Source organism: Humulus lupulus, chromosome 9, assembly GCF_963169125.1.
Source record: "Humulus lupulus chromosome 9, drHumLupu1.1, whole genome shotgun sequence".
In the NCBI taxonomy this organism is placed as follows: Eukaryota; Viridiplantae; Streptophyta; class Magnoliopsida; order Rosales; family Cannabaceae; genus Humulus; species Humulus lupulus.
Window position 1 is genome coordinate 48721239 of NC_084801.1, and position 12004 is coordinate 48733242.

The following is a 12004-nucleotide window of genomic DNA, read 5'->3' on the forward strand; positions in this document are numbered from 1 at the left end:
GTGCTACATATGTATTGCAGGATGATGCCCGGACATGATGGGAAGTAGTATCCCAGACACGAGACACAGTTGTGATGGATTGGAAAGAATTTAGGCAGCTGTTCAATGAAAGGTATTACTATGATGTAGTCAAGACTGCTAAGATGAATGAGTTTCTGAACCCAGTTCAGGGAAATGCAACACTAACTGAGTATATTAACATATTTTATGGGCTGTCCAAGTTTTCTTTTGACATGGTACCCACGAATGTAGCTTGGAAGGAAAGGTTTATCCAGGGATTGAATCCTAGTATAGCTCAGGGCATTAGAGTTGCCCCAGTACATGAAATCTCTACCTACGCTTAGGTGGTAGGAAAGGCTCTTGCTATTGAGAGCACAGGAAATCAGATTGAGAAGGAGAGTGCTGGAGAGCACGAAGCTCAAGCAGTGATACCTCCATTTATTGGAGCGAGTAAGAAAAAGAACTGTAGGACTTACCCAGAATGTGCTCGGTGTAAGAGGTGTCATCTAGGAGAATGTCGAGCAAAGGCAAGTTTCTTATGTGAAATGGTTGGGCACTTCAAGATGGATTGCCCAAGGCGAACGAATGATAGGCAAAAGGGGGTGTGATTAGTACTTAAAAATGACATTTTACTAAGCTTAAAGCATAAATTAAATTAAGTTTTAACTAATATTTCATTAAAATTATTTTGATATATTTCTTTATTGGAAAATATTAATTTTAATTTAATTTGTATAAAGTATGGTGCATCGTGACATTAATAAAAGCAAAAGAAAAGGAAAAGGAAAAGAGAAAAGAATTAAGTTAAAAATGGCATTTTTAAGGAGTATTTAGTTGTTTTGTTCTTAGCAGCTGGCCCAATTGAAGAAGAGGCCCAGCCGCCTGGAGTCCACCACATGTCTGGCCCAGTTCCCAACACCAGGTGTCCGCACCCCAGCGTGCCACGCGTCCCAGCCGAGCTCCCCTCAGCCAACCGCCTCGCGCCATGTAGCAGCTTCACTCCATCAAATCAACACCCCAGCAACTCTCCCAAGCCTCCAACATAGCCAGCCCAATCAAACTTCTCCAACAAAGATGAGGCCCAAACGAAGGCCAGCCTCCAACGTGACCCAACTCATCAAGCTTTTCCTCCCAGCAGCTATGAAGCCAAGTTCAACCCCTTCAGCCTCCAACGGCCCAAGCCCAACTCACGCCCAAGCATCTTGCTTCTTCAACCCAGCCGCCTACGTGTCACCCCCTAATTGGCTGGAAATGGGTCAAAACCCACTTCTGCCACCAGCCACCTTCAACCCATATTTTGTGGGTATTGGGCCTTGCAAAATTGTCATTTTGAGCTTTAAAGCTCATCTTTTTTGGTGTCTTTGAAAAAGAGCATATTGACCATGCCCCAAAAAAACTAGGTTAATATTAATACTAAGATTTGATTTTTCAAAATCATATTTTATTATTAAGATTGCATATTTATTTTGTAAACCCCAATTGTTGTTTAATTTCTTTTTAGTCCTGTTTTTCACTATAAATAGGGACTCTTTCTTCACATTAGGTATGTAATTTTGAGAGAAAATAAACTATAGCAAAATTTCTACTCACTTTCTTCTTAGAATTTTGTGAGAATCATGAGCATAATGGCCTAATCTTCCTAGGAAGGTTAGGGATGATTCCATATGCTAGTGATGTTATTTTGGATTTACTATGTTCTTAATGTAAAATTTTTGAGTTATTTATGTTCTTTCATCTCCATCTTTATTTTGTTATCTTTATTTACTTATGCTAATAGTATATAGGATTAGTCATGCTCTTTCTATGTACTTCTAATTAGTAAAAGTAATATTGATACCTAATTTTATGTCTAATCTTCTATTGCATTATTGCCTTTGGGTATTTTGTCATTTTTAGATTTTTCATAAGATTAACATTGTGCTTTTAAAGTAAAGAACTTTATAACTCAAATGAACTTTTGTTAGAAAAGAATATGGACTTTAATGTTAGATTTTCCAAGTAAATGTTGGGAAGTGAACTATTTACTTGTGTATTTTTGTAAATCAAGTAACCAAGTAACTAAACAAGCATATGGATGATTCTTGAAACCTTTCATTTTCTCAACTCTTGATTACATCTTACCTTTATTTCACTTATCTCATTTTATCACTTTATCAAAAAGACAATACCAAAATATCAAACATCTTTTCACTTACAATTTTATTTATTTCTTGTTACTAACTTTTTGTGTTATTTTCTACTAATCTTTTGATTTTAGGTTACCTCCTTGTGGATCGACCGCCTGATTATACTACAACCACCGCTTAGTGGTTGTCACGATTTGGGCGTTAAACAGGGTGGATAGCTCGACTCCAACTCGAGTGTTCATTCTGAGGCAGTCAGAGTCGGAGACTGAGTCACTTCTATATTAAACCTCGTAAGGTAACTTTTCAGTGACTCCCCTTGTTGTTGTCGGACATTAGTCAAGGCCGAGGCTTCAGGCCTGACACCAACCATAGCTTTGAATTGTTTCTTAAACTCCTTTGCTAATTGATCCCAAGACGAGATCGAATGTCTTCTAAATTTCTCAAGCCAATTTTTCGCTGGTCCTGTAATAGTGGTTGGAAACAGCATGCATCGGAGCCATAGCCAACATTGCTGGCTCGTATGATGGTATTGAAGGCGCTCTGGTGTTTGTACGGGTCTGAGTTCCCATCAAATGGTGCTACGTGGGGTATCCTAAACCCTTGCGAAAATGGGGTATTAGAAATATGTGGGGCAAAAGGCTCGAGCTCCTCGTCGAACTCTTCATCCTTATCTCTATTCCGCTCATCTTGCCAGAGCCTGAACGCCCTTTCCTAGACCGGATCTACTGGGGGTCGAGCTTGAACTTGAGGGAGCTGGTTATTGTTTATGAAAACTCCAGCTCCTTGTCTTGGCATAGGGTTATTTTGATTTCCATACGCCGACTATTTTCGATCGTTCAAATGGTCTCGTAAATCTGGGTTCGTGGGATTAGCTTTCCCCCGGTTATGGTTCAGGTGATCCCGAAGGTCAGGAGATTCCCCCGATTCCCAGTATTTCTAGGCTCGGTATTATATATACTTACAGACTGGGTGTAATCTAAGCTCTCTCTTACGAAGCTTACAATCCTTTCCGGCTGCGAGGCCCGGTGATGACGAGGTGGGTCACTTGCTGGCCTCCTTGCCCCAGCCGCTTGTGATCTTGAAACCTGGCTTCCCGAAGGATGGGGAGCTCTATGCTCTCGGGTAGCCTCCCTATCATTCCTTTGTCCGGGTCTAGCCTGACAGTTTCCATCCACTACAAGAAAAAATGCTTTTAATAACACCGAAAATGTGTTATCAAAACATACGATAACACTTTCTGATGTGTTAAGACCAACTATGTTATCGTAGGTCAGGGTACTTTACATAACACTTTATCAGTGTTATACAGATGTGTTATTGTACTGTCAAAGATAACACAATTTCTGTGTTATTTTAATATATAGATAAGTGTTTAATTATGTTATTTATAGTCGATTATATAACACTTTTTTTGTGTTATACTACACTTTAGTATAACACATTTTTTGTGTTATGCTATACTTTAGGATAACACATTTTTTATGTTATGCTATACTTTAGGATAACACATTTTTTGTGTTACACTACACTTTAATATAACACATTTTTTGTGTTATACTACACTTTAGTATAACACATGTGTTATATTAGCTTAGAGAAACATAATTTTTTTTACTTACACAAAACTAGGAAAACAAATATGAAAGTTGAAGCCAAATAAGGTAACATAAATAGATTTTTATTAATTACTCAAATGTAATTACAATATTTAGTCTACTAGTCTAGGCTTAAGAAATCATATTACAACATAATTTATGCCCAATTAAAATTCCTTTATCACTAAATACAAAACAAGAAATGTATACAAAAATTAGTGAAATGCATTCTTCCATTCTAAAGGCCTCAACTACAAATGTTGTCAAGAATTGCTCCAAAGAAATCATCTCAATATACCTGCACATTGTAAAAAAAAGTTCTTTTATTACTAAGACCATAAGACTTAAGCTAGTTTCCACCTGTAAGCATATAAAGTTTAAATAAGCAACTCAACTCAACTCAAGCAAACATCTCTTTTATCATACATAGAATAAGCATAACAGATCAGTGGAAATAAAAGTTTATATATACTTGAGGAAGAAAAGCTTTTCTAATGCCAAAATTTGTATCAACATCCAGACGACCTCCAATACCTACAGGGATAGCTTGTCTATATCTACATCCCCAGTGGTTGTAACACCCTGACATACATAAACTAAACACAAATTATAGTGGCTTTTAACTGAGATTGTATGATATACATGTTACGGCAATGTACTAAGTTTTTTTATGAGGAAAAACAAAAATCAAACATGTAGAAGGCAATCAATGAGCTCATGCCTGTTCTATTATGGGAAGATATCCACCAACATTAGGAAGAATGGTACCATCGTTTAGTATTCCACCTTCGCCGCCAACTCTAACAGCAATATCATCGCGCCCCATCATGTAAAGGATGTCATAGATTTGATTCACAGAATGTCTAGCATCAGTCCAGGAATTTGTGTTGATAGTCACACCCTAATAAAAAAGAAAAAGAAAATTCTTATGTGTCACTATGTTGTAAGTTGGTTATGTATTATATATGGTTCGAAAATAAATTAGCCTTTGAGGAGAGAGATTTTTTAATGAGAATTAAGAGAGCTCAAAAAATTGGAGACTTTGGGGGAGCTAAAGTCAGAAAAAGCAAAGCAAGAAGCTTTTAAAAGTAAAAGATGTTATTATAGTAATTGGTAAAACACTAGGACCAAGTTAACTGCCAGCATTGAATTATTTGATCCCACATTATGGTCCTAAGGCCAAGAGTTCTTTTATCCTTTGACCATATATACATAAATATTAGTAGGACCAAATATTTGAGAGACTAAGGTCTAGAAAAAAGCAGGGTTTTTTATTTTACTACTTATCATCATCAATACCAGAAGAAAAGAAAAAGAAAAAGAAAAAAAAAAGAAAAGAAAGAAAACTCAATGACTTGTTATCAAGGATTAAAATACGTAACTGTCAATATGAAATAATCTACTCGTAATTTACTCATTGAATCAATATAGAAAGGGAAAAAAGATGTACTTTTTCATATTTGTGCTGCTGTCCAACCTTTAAGTGGCTAAAATTGAGTTGGATATACTATATTCAACTTTGTAATAGACAAATCGTGAAGACTGAAAAGATTATTGTTACCAAAAGAAGACTTAAATTACCTCTAACTCAAACTCTGATCTGTTAAGCTTTAAGAGGTAGAGCAGAGCAAAGAAATCATCCGTATCAACATCTGTATCCAAGAGAATCCGACGAGGCCTAGGCCGAGGAGCGCGTTTTGCAGTGTGCAAATTAGCAGCAAATCCTAAAAGGAGTAGAACAAAAATAACCCAGAAGTTTTTTTTCAACACCATTTTCACTGTGATCATTTACACCCCAGAAAAGTATGCAGTCCTCACCAAACTTGATGAAAGCTATCAAATTCTGCTTGAGAAAAGGTTTGTGTTTAATCCATGGAACAAATAAACAAACAAAGTTTCAAACCAATAAACATTACAATACAATACTTTGAATCAGATTCAATACATATAGGAAATTCTAGAATGTGCTCATAGAATCAAGCATACAAAACAGAGAACTTGTGCTAGTAACAGGAAAATAAAACGCAGCCAATTTATACAGAAAGAAAGCACTTTAAAAAAAAATATCGACATGTCCTCCATAAGAAATTAAAAAACATTTTACAAGTCCTCTAAAGCAAACCACAGAGACATACCTATATAAGTATGAATTCAGTAGCTTATAACAGATAGAAAATCTACAATTATATCCAAATATATATGTATGAATGCAGTAGCTTATAACATAAGGTCTAAAATTATGTATATATATATATCTATGTATGGATACGGCTAAACAATAATCTGGCAGCCATGGAGATGAACCATAACTGTACAACCTGGCATCATAAAGATTACTAAAGGCTCACTGCTAGTTATGAAATGGAATAAAGTAAATGGATTGTATGTGTTAGATGGGTAAACTGTATCTATTGCTGAAGATGATGCTATTAAAGTTCAAGAAAATGAGATGCAACTATGGCACCAAAGGATGGGTCATATAAGTGAACAAGGCTTGAGGGAACTACACAACTAGAGAATTATAGACAAGATAAAATAAAATAACAAAATAAAGACAAACAAAGCAATAACAAATTAAGACAAAGCTTTTACTGATAGACTTTTGGATTATCAACACTAATACAATCTAATCTAAAGGAAAATTTTGTTAATTTAAGAGATGAAGTCTATCTCTAATCAGAGAGATACACCACAAAATGTAAGAAACCTATCATAACTTAAAAAAACTTTCAAAAAGATCACTCATGCAACTAAGAAGTTTATGCTCAGTCTAATATAAATTAAAATACTAAATAAGAGTAACACCTCATGTAGTTAATGACCATTAAACAAATAAGCTCCAAAGCTTTTTCAGAAGTTCAATAATGGTATCATGAATCAATATGCTTTGATTTACAACAAAAATTAATTTAATACCTATAACCGCTCTGTGAATATTGGGCTAACAATTCAGAGAAAGCAGGATGACTTTTAAGCTGCAAATGGAATTAAAAAAAACAGAGATATTATGCTACCTAAAATTTATGAAAAACTGAAAGAAAGTGAACAAGTTCCAGTTAAGATTTTAGTTAAAATGAGCCCTCAAAGAGCTTAATATATAAGTTTATACCCAAAAGTAGAAAAAAAAAATGCAATATGGATTAGCGCTAGACTTGAACGCTGAAAATGGAGACAGCTAACCTCATTTTGGCATGTTGAAGTTAATATGTTAGATACTGATACAAGGCAGTACTTATAAACTGGAGCAACTGGATCCAAGGCTTTTTTACTTGCCTGAGAAACAAAAACAGGGCAGTACTCATATATTTCAATTGAGGAAACAAAACCAAGTAGACTAGCAAAAACAGAAGACAAATATCATCATCAGGCCAAAAAAAAAAAGTTCATAATCTAAGAAGCAAAGATGGGCCAAAATAGATATCGACAAAATCAAATCCAATGTAAACAAGAATGCACTGCAAACAGGTTCAAGTTACTTGATACAAAAGCATCAAAGGCATTATAAAACAGAGAATAACAAACTTAATATTCAAAAGCCCTCAGATCTCATAAGCTAATATGGTCATTAACAGTGTACATGAGAATTTTCATTATAAGCCTTAAGAGCACTCACAATAGATTCTGTAAAATAGACTTTTTCTGGTGAAAAAGGAGAGAGAGAGAGCAATATATATGTATGTATGTATGTATAGAGAGAGAGAGAGAGAGAGAGAGAAGGCTTATAATGCAAAACCATGAAACTGCTTCTAAAAATTAGATTTTCCATCACAAGGCAAATAAGCATGCAAAGAAAGTGAAAACTAACAAAAAAAAAATGACAATATCTTCATATTATTACATAAGGCAATAAAATATATATTTTGTAGCTGTAAAAAGAGACCATTTTAATATATAAATGCCTTCAGAGATTAATGCTAGAAATTTCATGAACATTGAAAATTCATTAAGAACCAATCACATCTTCAAGGTTTAAACACCACCACTTCAACCATCACCTTTGGCATTCACCACCACCAACAGCAAACACAGATCATCATCACCACAGCCAACATGAGAAAATAGTAATAAATAAATAAATAAATAAAATAAAATAATGGATCATGGTGAGTACCAAAGATGGTGAGAGCAGAAAAGATGGAGGCTCAAAATGAAATCAATGCACATATCAATACAAAAATAAAAGTTTTCATCATCAGGCACAAAGTAATCTAGAAACAAACTAAAGAACCGTGGAAAAAAAAAGTAAAGTAATCATCAGGCCAAGGCATTGTTTCCAACATTGAGTTGTTCCATCACAGGGCAAAGGATACTACCATTTGTAAAACCCACTAACATTAAAAAGGAAAATACAGTAAAATCAACTTTACAGCTTACAAATAAAAAATCAAAGAGGAATTATCACCTTTTCTAATGCTATTCTTCTTACTATGCTTTATGTCTTCCCTTTCTTTTATTATGCAAAAAACACAGACCAGCTGAAAAAAACAATTTGAAAACAATACTTTTGTGTAAAGTTTCAAGAGAAACACGTACGTAAAGGTAAGCAAAACGAGACAACTTCCTTGCTCAATGGAATTTAGAAAAGCAGATAGAATCAAACTTAGTGACAAACTTAGTGACTGAATTAATAGAATCAATTCTCATTAAAGAAGTAATGATACAAAAGAGTATATATACAGAAAAGACAAAAACAAATTACACCAACTATTAAAGCAGAAACTACATAAATAGGTAAACAAAAATAACAAATAAGAGCCTACCTTTTAACTGATGTAACAACATCTCCAGATGCACTGCCTTCTGGATCCAAGACCCCGCTTACCCAACTGGTAAATGCATCAAGAAAAAAAGAAGCAAAAACAACCTCTTAGTACTTGGTGAGAATGATCAAGAAACAAAAATATTGTATCATTATTTTGCAACTTCAGAAGTTCAATCTTCCAACTTCTAGATAGCCATAAGTTATCCACCACCCAGTAAAATCCCCATCCTAAGAGAAACCAGTAAAATCCAGTAATGAAAAAGATAGAAGCAACTAGCATGAGTATCACATAAACAACCAAGTAAAGTGAACAGCAAACTAAACTAAACCAAAGACAGCAATAAGCAAAGGCATTTGACATATAAAAGTACTGAAATTAAAAAGCTCCATTTGACAAAGCATCGATTTTTAAAGCTACTTACTGGGTTAGGAAGATGTTCTGTTTTGTTTTTGGTCTCACACGACCAGCTACCATCCGCATTGATCAGCACAAATCCAACAAGATTCTTGACAGATACAACCACTGCCCCTCTGCACCAAAAACAGAAAAGTAACAAGTTAGTGAGCATATTTCACAATCAGAATACTAATCTGTGATTGTATATAGCTAAAATATCTTGAAGGGATCTTGACTATATACCTCCAAAACTATATCTACATATTTCACAATCAGAATACTAAAATCTAAAATTTCTGGTAAGGAACGGTAAACTATTCGCTCAAGCATCATTCAAGACAAAAAATCCAAATATACCCCATGAGCTTAGAAAATGCATTCATGGACCAACCATCTGAAGATCCTCCTCGGGAGCCCCTAGTTGATTCATTGCTTCAAGAGGGAAGAGCTTCCCTTTCTTCAGAAACAGAATAGCTATTTGGTGATTTGAATCCTGGCATTTGTGTGTCAGATTCTTGCCTTGACAACTGATGTCCAGGAGAATTTCGAGGCCACCTCGAAGGGGTTGAGTTGGCTGGAAGAACTTGTCCTTGGGATGACAAAGGGGATGCAGCAAAGGATGAAGTAGATGGTAATGAAACTGATAACTTTGCAGGAGATGGATACGAGACTGTAGGAGATTCAGTTAACTCCTTTGGCTGCAGGACGGGACCCAACAAATGAACAAAAAAAAGACATAAAATGAAAACAAACAAGCAAAGGATAACCTTCACTACAAAGTCCCAAGGAAAAAAAATTCCCTCAACTGGTAATAAATGTACCTGTTCTAGACTTGCATCCATTGAAGCATTCCTTCTAATAGGTTTATCTGCCATAGATATACATTGAAAAATTCAGATAAAATCACAATATTACAACATAATAGAGATCAACATTTACAAATTTGAAAACTTCAAAAGCACAATGCAATTAAGTTGTTCAATTACCAAATAAAATTATTTAAAAGTTTAAGAAAAAGAAAAATTAGTAACAAGCATCAAAACCAGAAAGCAATTGTGTTGCCTAATTATCATCTAAAGTTAGCCAAACGTGCAAAGAAAAATTGATTTAATTGACAAGTAAAAAAATAAAAAAAATAAAAAGGAAGGCAGCTGGCAATTTATCCAATATCACTAGAAGAAACGAACGATTAAACGTATTAAGAAACAGCGGTTTATTTATTGTTACTATGTCAAAATTTACATTAGAAATGGAATCAGGACAAATATGAGACTATTTGCCCACGATTAAAAAACAATGTAAATATTAAGCAACATGATGGAAAGCTTTATTAGTTGAACACAATCATGTGTAAACGTGTTGTTTTTGGTCATTCATATAACTTCAAATATGGAATTACACATATTCTTTTTGTTGGCATCTATGTAACTAAGCAAAGTTCCCTCGCCAGTAGTTGCAATTCTAGGAAATTACCTGAGGCAGGAGTTCTTGAATGCCCAGCAGCTCCCTCCGAAAATGAGGACCTCTGGGATGTACGCCTTCAAGAGTGTTCTAATGGACTTCCTTCCTCTGAAACATATGCTGATTCAAATTTAGATTCAGATCCATCATTCCTGCTGACCCCATCAGAAAACCAACTCATTGAAGTCTCTTCTCCAGCAACCCGTCCTCTATGATCCCATCGAAAGCTCCATGTTGGGGAACATCGAATGTTCCGATGCAAAATTTCACTAGTCGACCCATTTGTTATAGTCTTCTCCTTAACAGCCACACAACAAGTAGCCCCCATGCTCAAAAATTGACACCGCAATTAAACTTCTAATCATAAAACCTCACCTCTTGCTCCACATTCTCTCACCCCAAAAGCAGTTCCTCTGAAAAATTACAATAAAAAAAATGAACCCATCAATTTAAATGACTAGCAGACCAGCAGTAGGTTCTCAAATTCCCGTAATCACCACAATAAACAATGATTTGAACACAATAAAATAAACCTAATTGCTCAAGATAAAAGATTCCCAATATAAAACGAGTCACGGGTCTCAAATCCTTTCCTATTTGCAGTTGAAATAGAATATAAATTCAATTAGAACAAACAATACGATTCCATAGTCAACACATGCATTGTTTACCAGTCAAATGAACCCATAATTGTCAAAATAAAGGAACCCTCCTACTTTGAAATAAACCAATACATATATACCACTTCATATATCTTTTCACTTAGTTTTCCAAACACACATTATTATAGATGGGTACTGACCAACCAACCGACAGACGTACAATCCCACCGAAAACCCTAACAACAAACAAAAACGAAAAGGAAAACAGCAACAACCATTTCTTGCACAGAATTAGAAACAGGACCTGAAAATCGATTAAATCTGATAAACATAAGAAGAGTGAGGTACTGACCTAATCCAATCCTAGGCCCTAAAAATAGAGAAACTCTAAGACAGTATGAAGGAGATCCGGAATTCAGGGCCGCAAAGAAGATTTCTCAGTCAAAACCCCCAAATAAATTCGAAATCACAAAACAACCAATAAAATCCTAACCCTAAATACTATTATTATTATTAATAAGTATAACAGACAAAAAAAATATATAAAATATACAATAATTATTAATATATATTCTTATATTAATCAGTTACCAAGTTTTCATGGCCATGACCGAAGGACCTTCCGAGTAAAATCACAGAAAACCAGGAACTGACTCGATCTAGAACCACGCTTCTAGCGCTTGGAGAGAAAGAAAGAGTGAGCGAAAATCTTTAGAGAGAGAAAGTGGCTGCTTTTTAGAGAGACAGAGAGAGAGACACTGCTCTGTTTTGGGTTGCAGAAGAGAGAGAAAGTGAGAGAGAGAGATACAGCGGAACGGGTGTAGAATCGCGCCTGAGATTTAGAGCTTGGCTCGGAGAAAAATGGTTGTGAGGATGGTGGTTAGGTGGTCGGAGCTGAAGCATGGATTGACTTCGGAGACGGTAGAAAATGGGGGAGTTTTTCTGAAAAAGAAGAAGAAATTAGTAAAAAAGTATAAGGCAGGCGGGTTACCAAAATATATTACGGCCCTTTTTTTCCCACACACACACACATATATATATATATATAAATATACCATAAC

At 35.1% G+C, this 12004-nt stretch overlaps 1 pseudogene; it reads right to left on the reverse strand.

The window, feature by feature from the left end:
* Positions 1 to 4174: 4174 nt before the first annotated feature.
* On the reverse strand, positions 4175 to 11459 carry LOC133801975 (uncharacterized; annotated as a pseudogene).
* Positions 11460 to 12004: the final 545 nt, after the last annotated feature.